A 15,081-nucleotide genomic window follows, 5' to 3' on the forward strand; every position below is an offset into this window, starting at 1 on the left:
ATATTGAGAAAACATGAAGTCAAGGGCAGATAATAATTTAATAATTTATTAACTAGTTCTTTAAAAAAAATACAATTTAATCGAGCGCAGCATTAGTTCAGTCAGGCCATGGATGCAAGGCTGTGACCAGCTGATGCGGTCAGCTGTCATCGCTCCAATCACTACCACTCTCCTATTAGACACGGGACATATATACGTGGCACTACTGCTCAGTAAGTATGCTCAAATGGCTCGCAACCCTCCCTCCCTCCCCATTATAAGCATGAGCACATTACCATGCACCTGGTTGGCATGGACCTCACTGCTGAGAGACACTCATTCATCCTCATAACCAAGCTACAGGATAGACACATCTACATGATTATCACTGTTTGCTTTTAAAGACATTATTAAGTGTCTTAATTGTCATGTATTTCCAAGCTGATGGTTCCGTGGGGTTATTGTTTTAGCTCTTGTATGTTCAATCAATTTGGGAGCAAGAACCCCCATAAGGAACCATACTGCCAAAGATAAATTGTGTTTGATAAACTCAAGTAACTTGCCAAAGTGGTCCTGTCTGAACTATAATTTATTAGAAAATTCTCTTAGAAAAGTTCTCTTTCTTCAACCTCGCCCAGCTCTGACTGTCCTCGCTGGATCCTTTCTGCTCTATTTATCTGTAATTTGTAAATCACTCGCAGAGAGATAAATCTAGGTCGAATCTGAACAGTCCAGTTTTTATTAAGTGAGGATTTTTACTTGAGTGGTGTTTAGCTGACCGATGAAAGTGAATTCAAACCAACTGAATCAGTGAATGTTTTGTTTTATATGTTTGTTTTCGATCATATTTTTCAACTTCTTGCTTTGGAAATGGTCTTTCCATTTAGCATTGCTAATCCTTTCCTACGGATTATGTGGGAGAAAATCCTTTTGTAAGATTATGATGGTCTCTTGTTAAACTGACTATAAAGTTCACTGATCTGGACGAGTACAGGATGCACAAAACTTGATTTCACCAGGTAGAAGCATTACATCACTAAACTAATACATAATCAAGACTCTGCTGCAGTAAATACAGATTTGTAGATAAGTCTCTAAAAAGGATTATAATTTTTTTTTTTTTTTGGAGTGATTTCTTGCAGGCTTCATGTTTCTCATTAGGTGTGTACTGACATCATATGTTAGTTCATATCATCATATGTAACATTCATATAATCGCAGCTGTGCCTGTGCACAGTAGCCGTTTACTGAGACCCCGGTGACTAATGTCTAATGAGTGTCATGGGCCAATTCCCTTTCCTCTCTAGGGCTGAAGCGGATGTGTGTGTTTGCCATGAATATGTGTCTGAGTGCACGTCCTCTTGTATCTGCACTTTTATGGTGGCTGAGCTACATCATGTTTGAGAAATCATTTAGGATGCTTCAAATTCACTTTGGTTCCTTAATGCTTTGCTCTTTTGAATTTCACTTCCGCTATGAGTTAATTAAAATATGATCCAAAAACATTTATAGCTTTATTATTTTTGTTTTTATTATTATTATTGTTTATTTATTTATTTTTAATGAAGACATGAAAATGTTGTCTTATGAACAAATTAAATCAGGACAGGAAATGGCTTCTTTGCTGTGTTTCATTTCAATGTTTACTTTTACTAATACAAATGAGTCACATTGGTTTTCTTTTCAAAAAATAAAAAAACATAAAAACATGAACAATGATGCATATTCTTTTGCCAAAAAAAAAAAAAAATACAGAACATACAGTATGTAAACATCACCAACCTCATTTAAAAGGTCCCCAGTTGCCCTATTGAAAACCACTGATACTGTAAATGGTCTTTAGAGACAATAACACATCTACAGAGAATAACACTGATGATACAGTAATGTGATGTTTGGATATTTTGACTCATTCAGTCTGGTGTGAAGAGCATCAGAGAAGCGAGATACTGTTTGATGCCCCTCAGCCCCCCAACATTATACCAACTGGGGATGGTTATAGCTTTATCCCTAAAGCCTGTGACTTTGACAGTCTGGAATAAACGTTATTATGAAAGCAGTTCAGTCAGTTTTGGACGTTAAAAGCACCAGGTAACCCCCTCTTAAAATTTGTATTACTTTTACTTCATGTATGCTAGCTATGTGTGTGTGTGTGTGTGTGTGTGTGTGTGTGTGTGTGTGTGTGTGTGTGTGTGTGTGTGTGTAAACTAAAGAAAATTCAGTCAGTCATGTGGTCTGTAAATTATCCACCAGATTAATACCTATTTGTACTGAAAATATTTAAAGCCTCCACATGCCCAGCAATATTTATGTTATGTAAGGAGCTGACTGTGGGAGGAGAAATAGTCTGTGTCTCATGAGGCAGACTGTAAAGACGGTAGTTCTGCCATCCTTATCCAGGCAGTTTCATTCACTCCGTAGGTCAAGTTTACTGCCATTCATGTCTCTCTCTCTGTCTGTAAGGCATCCAAGAGTCAAGTGCCCTAATTATGCAGCAGCAGATAAAGGCTCTCATTCAGCCGGACTCAAGACAACACAGTTCATCAGTGCTAGGGTTTTTTTAAACAAGGGAAATGCTCAACCAGGGTTACCAGGGATCTTTCTGATGTTAGTAGTCCACATCTTACAGACTGTCCCATCTCCCTCATATGCCTTTGGCCACTGTCGGGCCAAAGGCGGGCGTGCTAGTGCGTGCCAGGGCCAGTCACTAGTTCCAGTGACTTATTTCTTATTCGTTTTTGATAACTTCTCTTTGTTGGTGTAATGATGGGGATTTTCATGTTCATGAAAATGCTAGGTAATGTTATTGCATCCAACTAAAATCTACTGACACAGTGTATAACAACTTACTGAGAAAAAATATATGATAATAATAAACCTAATAATAAACATGACCAGCGTACATTTTTGCTAATACATTTTTTGTCACGCTAGCATACTACCAAATATTGGATTGAATTATTTGAGCTTGAGAGACTTTCACTTTCATTGTTTGAAAAAAGCACCCAGGACCTTCATTAGTGCATTCTACTTTCTTCACCAATGACATGCACATGGTTGTAAGTCATGCAGTTGAAGACGTCTTTTGGCAGCACCCCTTCCAAGCCTGATGTCAGCGTGCCCTAATGAACCGCTGTGACATTTAATATCCGGGAAGACCTGTGGGAAAATGGGAAGTGCATGGGAGTTTTAAGCCCAGTGCAACAGACTCACTTAACCGGTCTGAGTCAGTCTCACACTTGATGCACCAGCCACCCGCACTCTTCATCTAATGCCCAGAGCTGCTGTAACTGAACCTCAATCACAGACACCACAGAATGACCACCTGCCATGCTGATGAATAAAATGTAGATTTTGATGAGGCTGCACGGAGGACTTTGCACACAATTCTGGAAACAAAATTAAGCCCTGTCATTCTGAGAAGCTGCCAAACTCCCCAGATGATCTTCCATGAATCCAGCTGTGTGCTCATGCAGTATTTTCCCTAGAGACCTGGATCAACTTTTACCTTTTAAGACATTGCTATATAAAAACATTATTTGTCATTAATGTTGAAAAATATATCCAGAACAGCTTGGACATAAAGGACACTCTCCATAGACTCCATAGACTGTATGTTTATGGCTCTTATAGACACTTAAACTAAGGTCTAAGGAAAGCTGGATTTGTCTGTGCTCTTTCCATTTAAAATTAGATTCAACCACTGAATTTAAATCATGATCCAAACAAAGATGCAGCATATATAGTAGCATGAGTATGTTTTTATCTAAATAAGACTGTATAACTTCTAAATTTGAAACAAAAACAGAATGATCTGACTTTAGTTTTGTGAAACTATACTACATAAAACGTATCTGAATGAAACAGCAGATGAGCTGAATGAGACGCAGATTCACTCTATGACAGCAGGTGGCGCTTATGAACAGCAATGATACAGTGTTTCCTGGGTTACAGCTGTAAACAAAGGCTGAGCTTATGAAGGCTGCTTTAATATGCATTGTTCAGAGGCAAGATGAAAAGAAAATACAACATAAACTATTTTAAAGACAATCAGTTCCCCTCAGAAATACATTTATATAAACTCCTAATCCAATTGTATCATGATTTGGTTGTCATCTCAACTGATTTGAATCGTCACATATTTTAATCGATTTTCTACCGGCTCACAGTTAATCGTTACATCCCTAGTTTCTACTGTCTATTCAACCATGAATGTGGTTGTTCTCACAGTAATCCTAAGACATACACATCTCAACCTTTTAAAATATTTTTAAAGTTGAGAGAATTTGGTGTAAGTGTCATGCAATTAAAACATCTTGTCTTAAAAACTAGATTAGTTTAGTGTTATGTCGTTACTTCTTTCTTTCTCTCTATCTCTATCTCTCTATATCTTTTTTATTTTTACAATGCATTGTGCAATGTATTGTATTGTTTGGCATATATTTATATTGTATTTACTAACAGACAAAAACTAGTGAAGAAAGAGGAAGACAATAGACTTTGTTGAGTACAATATCATAGATCAGTGGTCTCAAACTCAATTCCTAGAGGACCACAGCTCTGCAGAGTTTAGCTCCAACCAGCTCCAAATTATACCTGCTTTTTGTTAGAAAAAAAAAAGACAAAAATATAGTTAACTTTAATTGAATTTAGATTTCATTAGCACTTTTTAGTGCACTTTGGAAATTGACCTAAAAATATTTTATGTATTATTATGTTGTTTTTTTCTAAGCTATTTTCTTTTTTCATATGTTTTTGCAATACCAGATGGGAGACACAGACACACTTTTACATACCACAGTGGTGCAAAAGATGTTTAGTTTAAAAAAAGGGCCAATAAAAAATATAAACCTGGATTTGCAGCCAGAGCTAGAAGTGCAGTGCAAGGATTCATCTGTCCTATTGTGCAGTGCAGGGAACTAATGAAAAGACCTCATGTATCGATGCTTTATATAGACAGAAAAAACACCTCTAACATGTCTTACTCTATGAGAGATGGCAATTTCTCACCACATCACATCTTGTTATTTTGATCATAGAGAGATGCTGAGTTCAGTCTGTGACTGTTAAAGCTGCATTGCTGGCGTTTGCTCTGTCTGTCCTGTGAAAGAAAGGAGACTAACATGTACTTGGTCTTCTGTTCCTCTGAAGACCCTGTGTCCTACTGCTTTGATACTGGTGCAATTATTTATGATGTCTTGCTGAATTGTGTCCCTGAGAAAGCTTGGTGTGTGTGTGTGTGTATGTAGGTGGGTTGGTGTGTGTTTTGCCATGGGCTTCGTCTTTTAAAATTCAGAGAAATTAAATAAGAATATAAAATCAAAGATCAAAGATAAATAAAAATAGAGAAATAAAATAAACAGCAAATATCCACATTCATTTGATCCCATGTACCTCAAGTACTAAAATATAAATATTTTTAATAAAATTGTATCTATCTATGTTACATTTATTTTAATTTAGCAAATCTCAACTCAAACTAATTTAAGCTCCTATTTCTCCTTTTTTTCCCTTTGCAATTCTTCTGAAATGTTGGCAATAAATCATATGGACAACTTTTTATGCTATTTTTAGTGCTTTAATGTTAATTAAGTGCTAGTGTAGTTTTTATTTTTTACCATTGACATAAAGTAATTCAGTAATTCATCCATCATGCATGTCCTTTTGTGCTCCATAAATGAAAAAAAAAAAATCTACTGTACCATTCTGCATTTGGGTTCCAAGGAAAAACACATTATACTGTACCTATTTTGAGCCACATTAGGGGGATTTAAAATCATTATATCAACTGATTGGGACTTACATCAATGTATTATATTATTGGAAAACTAGATCCTTAATAATCCAGAGCAAATCTCTGTGAATACCAACGCACCTTGATGCTATTAAGACTTCACCTTGCCTCAGCTTGAGCTTTCAAACCTCTGCATGTGTCCTCAAAGATGAATTGTATTCAGTGAAGAGAAGCCAAATGATCATCTGCATCTGAAGTGTAACAGACATGTCATCTTATAACGCTCTGATTACTTCACTGACTTCTTAATAACACCCCTTCACACTGTACCGATCTCCAGGGATGCCACATAAATCCACACACAGCTTCCTCCATCCAAAGATATCTCTCCCTGGATTCATTCTTGCTCAAGAGTAGTTGTCTTATCGGTAATAGCTTTCCGTCTTAAAGGAAAGGTAAATATCATCATTTACTTTCCCTCATGCTGTGTATCGTGTAATGTAATGTAAATGTTTAGCATAATATATTGGTACCATATTGTTTATTGACTGATATTAGAGTTGTGTCCATAATATTTTTCTATGTTTGATAAATATCAACAGATATCAATATTTAATCATTTTTTTTAATTCATTTTGTTTTTTTTGCTGGTATCTACAGTAATTCTAACTTAAAGTTAAAAACATAAATTAATTAATAACATTATAAAATGTTTATTAAGACTACGTGGACGACATGTTTGGAACATTAAAAATCACTAGCAAATATTCATATTACACTATCTTATTCTTTAGTTGTGAACAATCACTGTGGAGGGGAGCATAAGGGGCAGTGGAAACCACGGTTATTGCATTACATTAATAAAACCAATGAATGACTCATTTTCACCTGCATCAACCTTTAAAACTTTGAGAACCTCATTCAGCTGCTCTCAGATATCTAAATAAAACTGCCTATTGCTCATCCCTACTGCACTCAAAGCTAAGAATAGATGTGATCACAGTCAGAGTTCAGAGCCAATAACTCTCTCAACATTATTACATATGCTGTTGTTATGAAAGAGCAGTTCTAGTCTTTTATTCCCTTACTTTTGCTTTGACAGAATAGTTGGACAAATGTCCACATCATCAGCATTTTAGCCTTTTTTCCCCCCATTCGTGAATTCTCCCTCAAAATAGAACTTGTTCTTTGGACCTGGAGCATTTATTATTCTTGCCTAGATGGGGTAGAGAGGGCACAGGGCATTTTTGTCATTGATTTTATGCCAGTGCAGGCATTCACAAGCTGAATGATTCTTGCTTGATAAAAAAGAGAGATGAGATGAGAGAGAGACAGGCCTGTTTCTGAGACATGCAGCCTAAATGTGTGGTGCAGTGACATGGCAAAGCAAGCAGGGCAAACATTAGACTGTCTTTGGCAAATTACAGTCTCTCTTTTTTGCTTTTCAATGAGGTCTTGAGTGCACAAGCCTGCTGGATGTCCCTCAAGCTAAGCAAAAGCATTATTCATATTCTTTCACAACATTTTGTGGTTTTAATGCCAGTGTTGGTGAAATTTTTAAGTCAACATCAGATCAGAGTGGTGCAGTCCTATTAGAAAGAATTAGATTTTGTTTTATAGGGAGAAAGGAGATTCAATGGAATTATTTTTTTTTAATTATTAGTTTCCTCCAAAATGAAAACCCTGTCTTCATTTAGCCCCATTCAAATCTGTATGATTTTCTTTCTTCTGTAGAGCACAAAAGATATTCTGAAGAATGTTTCAGTGTTTGGCCATTCATTTAAAGTCACTGAGGTTCAAAACAACACTGACTTTTATTGGATTGACAGAGATTCAACAGCGGTTTCATTTTTGGGTCAATTTACAGTTGAAGTCTCCTGATTCTCTGAGACAACGACCAAAGTAATTTCAAACTTGGATTTGCTAAAATACCAAATGCTTTAATCAAATTTCAATATGAACTAAACAATCCTCCATTTTTTATTTCTCCAACAGAATTGTAAGAGAAAACTCAGAGATGAAATAGATAGTGGAACATAACCAAGAAATCTAAAAGAACAATCTCTAAGGAATGAAATCTTCATCTGAGTAACTGTTCACACAGTCCTGTCATTAAACAGGGAGTTATATTTCTTGGAGGGTGAGGTTAGGATCACTGTTTGACCAGACAGTGAAGATATGCAACAATAAAACTTGATGCTGTTTAAGACTGGACTGGTATTTCACTACATCATCCCAAAGCTGTCACTAATGCCTGGAGGGATTTTATTGAGAGTATTTTTAAACATTGGTGTGAGCTGCAGAGATTCTATTTAGTCAGACCATATTTCCATTTGTTTCTTCAAACAGAATCAAGCTGTCAGAGTCCTACTTTACAGTCTAGTGCAGGAGGTGCGAAGAACTTATTAAAAAGCGCTGTCTGCTCTGCTATTAGAAAAGTGTATATGCCACATTTATCTATATTTTCATGGCCACATAACGACAGGATTTCAAAGAGCTGTTTTACTGTACATATATGTGGTACATCAGTATATTATATATATTGTGCTACATTTGTACATAACTAAATATATACAAAAACGGTTGATCTACAAGAGTAGACACAATGACAATGGGAATAATGTAACACTTATCTAAATGGGATAAAAATGAAGTTTGAGCATCACAAACACTGGTCACTCAATACAAATGTCTATTTTTGCAACATTGGAGTTGAATAGAAACAGCAGCAATTGTGTTGTTTGCCTCCTGCTTTAGAGAGAATATTTGTTCTTTTCAAGGGAATTACTCAGGTGCTCTTGTTTCCCTCCACATGCATTGACTCGATGAAGAGCCTTTGAGTCTGTGTACTTTGCTTTAAATCATGAAAGCCACCCACATTCGGAGCACTTGGTAGCATGAGCTCGTTCTACATCGGTGAACAAACCCACACGCTTACTTAACATGTGGGAAGCATTGTGAAGCAATTTGACTTCAATGCAAACAAACACCTTTTTGTGTAGCCAAGTTAAACACCAAAAATGGGGCAGAAAATTGGTTGGAGATTCAGCCAAGCTGTTCAGAATTAATGCAGCAGTTGAACAATCCAAGAACTGAGAACCTGAAAAATCTTCAGGAGAACTTATTGCAAAATGACATCTATGTCAACTCCAAATATTGTGACATCCTAATCAGAAATAATAGTATTTATGATTAATTTATTACCCAGCTGGATTGTGTATTCTTCTGCCCTTCTAAAACTCAAGATGATCTACCAGGGATGAACTGGACACACGGAGTACCTGGACAGTCCTGGTGGGTTGGTTGACTTGTGAGTCAACTGTTAAAACCAAATGTTTTCAAAAAGAAAATTGTCAGACATCATCATGCCAGCATATATGCAATGATTGATCCTGAGCAGGATAATGTAGCTAAAATAATCACTGTACATTTACATTGTTGATATTTTTATTTCAACATTGTTAAGAAGTGGCTAGTTTCAGTTTAGGGCAGATAGATAAAGCTCTGTATCTAACTTTGATATATTTTTGATGCTGTCTTTAATTGTACTCTCCTTTCAAAATAGAAATAACTATTTCAGATCAAAATATAAGAAAATCAATTTGAATGCAGTAGTTCAGTTTTTAGTATTGTTTACATAAGTGATACACTATGGAATATAGGGATTATGTGCTGTGGGTGTGATGAGCCACCATTGGTCCTGGGCTTTTCTTTATTACTAGTCTATTTCTGCAATCTATCATGCCCAAAACACAACCTTAAGATGGGTTCATCTGACCTTTTTTCAGCAAGGCATTCAATGTTGTATCCATTCAGTGATGTTTTACATTTGGTGATCACAACATGAACAAGCACATTTTATTTCAGATTCAGGATAGGCAGGCAGTGCTTTAAATCGATCAAAGTGAATGACTGACATTTTTCTCTTGGAAAACTATACATCATGGATTTATTTGTCTTTCTCTTTAATCGTAATGGCTGGTCCTCAAGTCAAAATTAGAGTCTGATTTACTAATCATAGTAGAACCAACTTCTATCCATAATATCATTCTGAACTGGAACCTTTTCCTACAGAGGATGTAGTACAGGTATATATGTGTTATGTAATGAGGTATCTTGTTATCAAAGCACATCATCCTACTCAAACGTTTCAGTCTTAAATAAAGCATATTCACTTCAATAAGCAAGTGATACCTTTCTCTTAAGTTTATTTTAGTCTTTTAAGTAACCTTAATTAAATGGAATAACATCACAGTCACAGACATTTCACTCTGGACAATACTGACACAATAAATGGACCCGGGGCAACTCTTTCATGTGGCCAAGAGTCCAGGCATTAATAACATGCTTTTATATCATCACATACTAAGAGCCTAGTGAAAGGCCAGCACCTATACCCTCTTATTAGTGGTCCACTGAAGAAAGACTAGGACACAATTCATCTCTAAAAATAATTTACTTCCACTATGCAAATGGAATGTTCATTGTTCATGATTTCAGCTTCCTGTTCTTATTACTGAAAGAGCTTCACAGCGTGACACTGACATGATGGGATATGATATTGCTACCACTTAGAAATGAGTGAATATCCTGGTGTTAAGACACGGTTTTAGACAAAAACAGTTTATAATAAATGAGAATAGCTCATAAAAGATTGTGCTGATGAAAGCAGCTACTGCGTGCTAGTCTTAGAAGACATATTAGACTGCTTTGAATGTGATTGGAATCATATTAAATGGAAATGTGAAAGCATAATATATTTAATGCCTTTTGTGTGAAAATAAATATTTCTGCTGGCTTTGCCCTTTGTTTTTTTGTTATTGTTTTTTTTATGTTCTGTAGTTTTTGTTAGAATTTAAAAAATCATATAGAAGAGTTGGTTAGGGGTTCTGGCTTCTAGGTCACTGCACAGCACCCAAAGAGGCCAGCTATTAACCTTAGTTTACATGACAGGGACTATATCTTCTAGCTCCATAGGAAATGCTTAGTAAAATGTTAGTAGCAATTTGAAATGTGAGTCCTTGATATTTTTGTGTTGTGTTTAGACATGACTATATTCTAACCCAGTCCCAGTGAGAAAACAGTGCCTGCAATATGATGAACATTTTGCAACACTTTCGAAGTGAAATGTCAAGTAAGTGGCACTAAAAGTGAGTTCTGTTTTATCCTAAACAGATGAATGTGAATCTTGCCAAGGTTTATTATATGTTTCTTGTATGTATAGAAGCAGTTTGAAAATAAAACGGTCAGTGATTGGTGCTTAAAGGTTTATTATTTATTTTTGGAAATAACGTACAACCTAAATTAAAACCTATACTCTAAACTTAACTGATAGTGTTAACAAGGGCTAATTTGTTTTATATATATATATAATGGAATAGAATAATAAAAAAACCATTGTTGAAGGAACCACACCATTTCAGCTTCTACAAGTCTTTAATTGAAATATTTTATTGTGACTCGTACCCGAACATTCAGTATCAAAGGTGCAATTCTGTATCAGGTGAACTACGGAGCAAGTTAACTGTAAGAAAAGCTATACATATAGAGCTGGTTATGCAATGCAAATATCAAAAATGTATATGAATGTATATGTTTAGAAATCATACACTATGATGAAAGTATTTTTGATGTCATAATAGTCATGTGCAAGGAACTGTGCAAAAAGTTTTTTTTATCCACCTTTTTCTTTTTGTAAATTTGTAAATTCTGTGGTTCTAGCTTCCGGTCTCATCTGCGTCCACTCTGTCCAGCTATTTTTAGCTGACCAAAACAGTTTGTTTTGCTGCTTGATATTGAAAGTTGGTGTGTCTTATCATACTATTTTAATGTATTATCTTAATTATGAACACCAAGTTATTCTCCTCATTATTTACCTATAGCAGCTAATGAACTGGATGGTACTTGATTCTGATTGGCTGAGCCGAGTTCAAAACTACAAACATACACCTTTGTTTAGGTCTGTGTGTTGCTTGGCAACCTCTTTGAACCACAGCTGTCTCTGAGAAACTAAATTTTTTGCTGTTTTTATTTATATCATTACACTTTTTTTGCTCTGTTTTATTCTGTAAAACCTTACTACATATGTGGAATAACCATTTTATAACAGCAATAAGCCCCGTGAAGCCATTGTTTACAGTGAGTTTATAACAGCTAAGGGGTTGTGCTTCGCGCCGTGCCTAACAACGCCTCTTAGCTGTTATAAACTCCCTCTACACCAAGGCTTCTTGGGACTTATTGCTTCAATAAATCAAGCTGCAAAAATGTAGATAAAGGCTTGTTTTTCCAATAAGACAAGGTCGCGATCACAGCACAGCCTCTAACCTTATTGCCTAATGATTTCTTTCATTTGTCTTGGACCATTTTTAGAATTTCTTCTTTTGTGGTAAAATGTAAATGCCTCCATCCACCCCGCCTAAACCTTTTATAAGCCCATGAAGTAAAACAGTAAAAGCAGAGCCCTGTTCCATTGTTCCCAGCAGCACTGCTCAACAATGTAATTGTTTATAGTAAATGCTCTGGGCCAGATACCCACTACAGACATCTGGGTAGCACCAGAAAGCAGGGATTTGGGACTGCTGGTCCAGTTTCAAGAGCTAACAAACTTTTTTAAGCAACAGCCTTTATAAAAGCTATTGGAGCTGGACTCACTAACCAGACTTGTACCTTGTTTCTCGCCCATGGGTTTAGGATACACATTTCAATCATAGAGCTGCAAATGAAACCTGTATTGTTTATTTGTAGTTTTAAGGCATTGCTGCAGTTGAATGTGCAAAACCAGCCTGAGATTATCTAGAGTCATCAAAAAGGCTAAAACAATGGTTCAACCCCTGGGGCTGGGTTATTGGTTTGTTGGGGGGAGTGTTTGAAAATCAGTTTGATAACACCAGTTGAAATTAAGCTCTTAAACTTTAAAGAAATAATTTATTAAACTGAAATTATCTTCTTAATCATTTTTGAATGATAAATGAGTAAATCTGAACATTAGTTACATTAGTTTGTAATTGATTAGTTATTGTCTGATAAACATTAAAAACTGTCTGCGGAGGTTGAGTCGTCCTGCAACCAGCCCCCGCCGGCTGCTCATTGGCTGCAGCATCTTTTTTCTAAGTTCTAAAAAAATACCGTAGGCGGCTAGGCACGAATTTAGATATTCATTTATCTAATTAATCTATATGCACAACGACAATACGACCTTTTGTCCCCTTTTTGTTTTAAATCTTGATGAAGAGAGTGCAAGTTGCTGCACCTGCGAGGAGGACAGTGATGCACGCGTACAGGAGTGATTGACAGTTCGCGGCACTGTGTACAAAATACGTTTAAGCTCATTAGCGTCAGCGTTACAGAAAGGTCTGATTTACGCACTGTTACAACAGTCTTTGTTTTGTTTTTTTCTTTTTTAATGAAACATTAGTTACATTAGTTTGTAATTAATGCGAGTGTCTTATTACTATATAGTGAAATGTGTTATATTGTTCCTATTGTAACATTTTGAATGTTACTGAAAATAACTCCCTTGTGATGACTATTAGCTCTGGTGCAGGTCCAGAGATGGATGACGGGCTTGTCTCATTAGGAGTGTGTGAATATTCCTTGTGTCATTCCATTTACCCTTTCATCTAACAAAAAGGAATGTCCTTTCAAATATGCCTCCAAAAGCATGCATTTGAGATGATTATTCCCCAACCGTTCCATCAAGGAGAACATTTTTAATTGCCTGTTATTAAAGTGATAAATAGCTGAGGCATCAACTAGTGATGCATTAATCTCTGGGTAATGTACTGTCAATATTAAATGGTTGTTTACGGTGTAGCTAAACGAAATCCTGCTATCGGCATGCTTTGAATGGCATCTTACGTAATGTGACATAGGATAACATGTATTCAGTACTCTGTGCTTCTTAAGCAATCAATAAAGTATATGAGTCCAGGGACAGCACATCTGAAATCCTTTATTGATTCCACATAGAGATGATGTAAGAGATGAATATTGCCCAAAAGAGATGAATTTCCCTGATAGCACCAATAAATCACCTCATTGTTTACTCTGAAAAAGTGATAGTGGTGTAAATGTTGTTATGACCACTCACGCTGTTACAACAGCCTGTTTTTGTAAAATATTGTGAATATTCAGGCATATGCAATCTGTGACTCCACCTTAAATCTCCCCAGAAGAGCTTTCATACTTATGAATTATAGTCGGATTTAATGATTTGCACTTTTTTCAACAAAAAACTTTGCCTGTGGTATCCAAACAATTTGCATTCATGGCACAAGGACATCCATTATCTGTGAGGAAAAGCATATTGATTGCTTACAGGGGTCACGTTGCGCAAGAATTTACTTTTTTTTTTAATTAATATATGAAATATCTACTACATAATTTAATATCTAACATAATTGAAATAAAAGAATAAGAATCTGAGATCACTTAAATAATGTAATTCCTCACATTTTTTTTTTCCTTTGCTAGTCTCTAATGCGTTCCTTGACTCTTAAGCTCTGTAAAGATTCCTGAAGGCTGTGATTTTTAGACATGGAAGGCAGAGAGGAAAGAAATAATGATTATTGAAAGTACTGACATGTCTGAGTTGGGTTTAGTGATTTTAATAAAGTTTTACTGCTGTGGTAAACCTGACTCATCACTTGTTTGGCTTGTAGTGATGAGACTTATTAGAAAATGAGTGATAGTGACTCACGTTGAGTTTGTGTTGTTACCTTTGTGGCCTTTTTTTTCTAACAGAGTTAGATGGGTTACTGATTTAGGTTTACTAGCATAGTGCATAATACATGAATCCATGAATATCTTTCTTGAAACAAAACCCAGAGGCCTCAAAATCATGTGGCATAGCCATCAAATTAGTTTAGTAAATAGACTTACTGATCATGCACTGAACTGCTGTAATATAACAGCTAAACTTCTGGTGAATCATGACCAAATGCCTACTTTTGTTTCTGTTTACAATGCAAGCTTCCTAATTCGTCCCACCGAGAGACTACATTACCCATACACCCTTGAGTTTACAAGTGAAAAGCGCATGCGTTGCGACAGTCCCGAAATCTAAACTGTTGTCCCGAATCCCGAATCTGGCCCTAATTGTCCCGAAAATTATACTAAAGCAAAATCTTGATTAGTTATTGTCTGATAAACATTAAAAACTGTCTGCGGAGGTTGAGTCGTCCTGCAACCAGCCCCCGCCGGCTGCTCATTGGCTGCAGCATCTTTTTTCTAAGTTCTAAAAAAATACCGTAGGCGGCTAGGCACGAATTTAGATTTTTAAATCTTGATGAAGAGAGTGCAAGTTGCTGCACCTGCGAGGAGGACAGTGATGCACGCGTACAGGAGTGATTGACAGTTCGCGGCACTGT

Source organism: Carassius carassius, chromosome 11 (assembly GCF_963082965.1).
Source record: "Carassius carassius chromosome 11, fCarCar2.1, whole genome shotgun sequence".
NCBI lineage: Eukaryota > Metazoa > Chordata > Actinopteri > Cypriniformes > Cyprinidae > Carassius > Carassius carassius.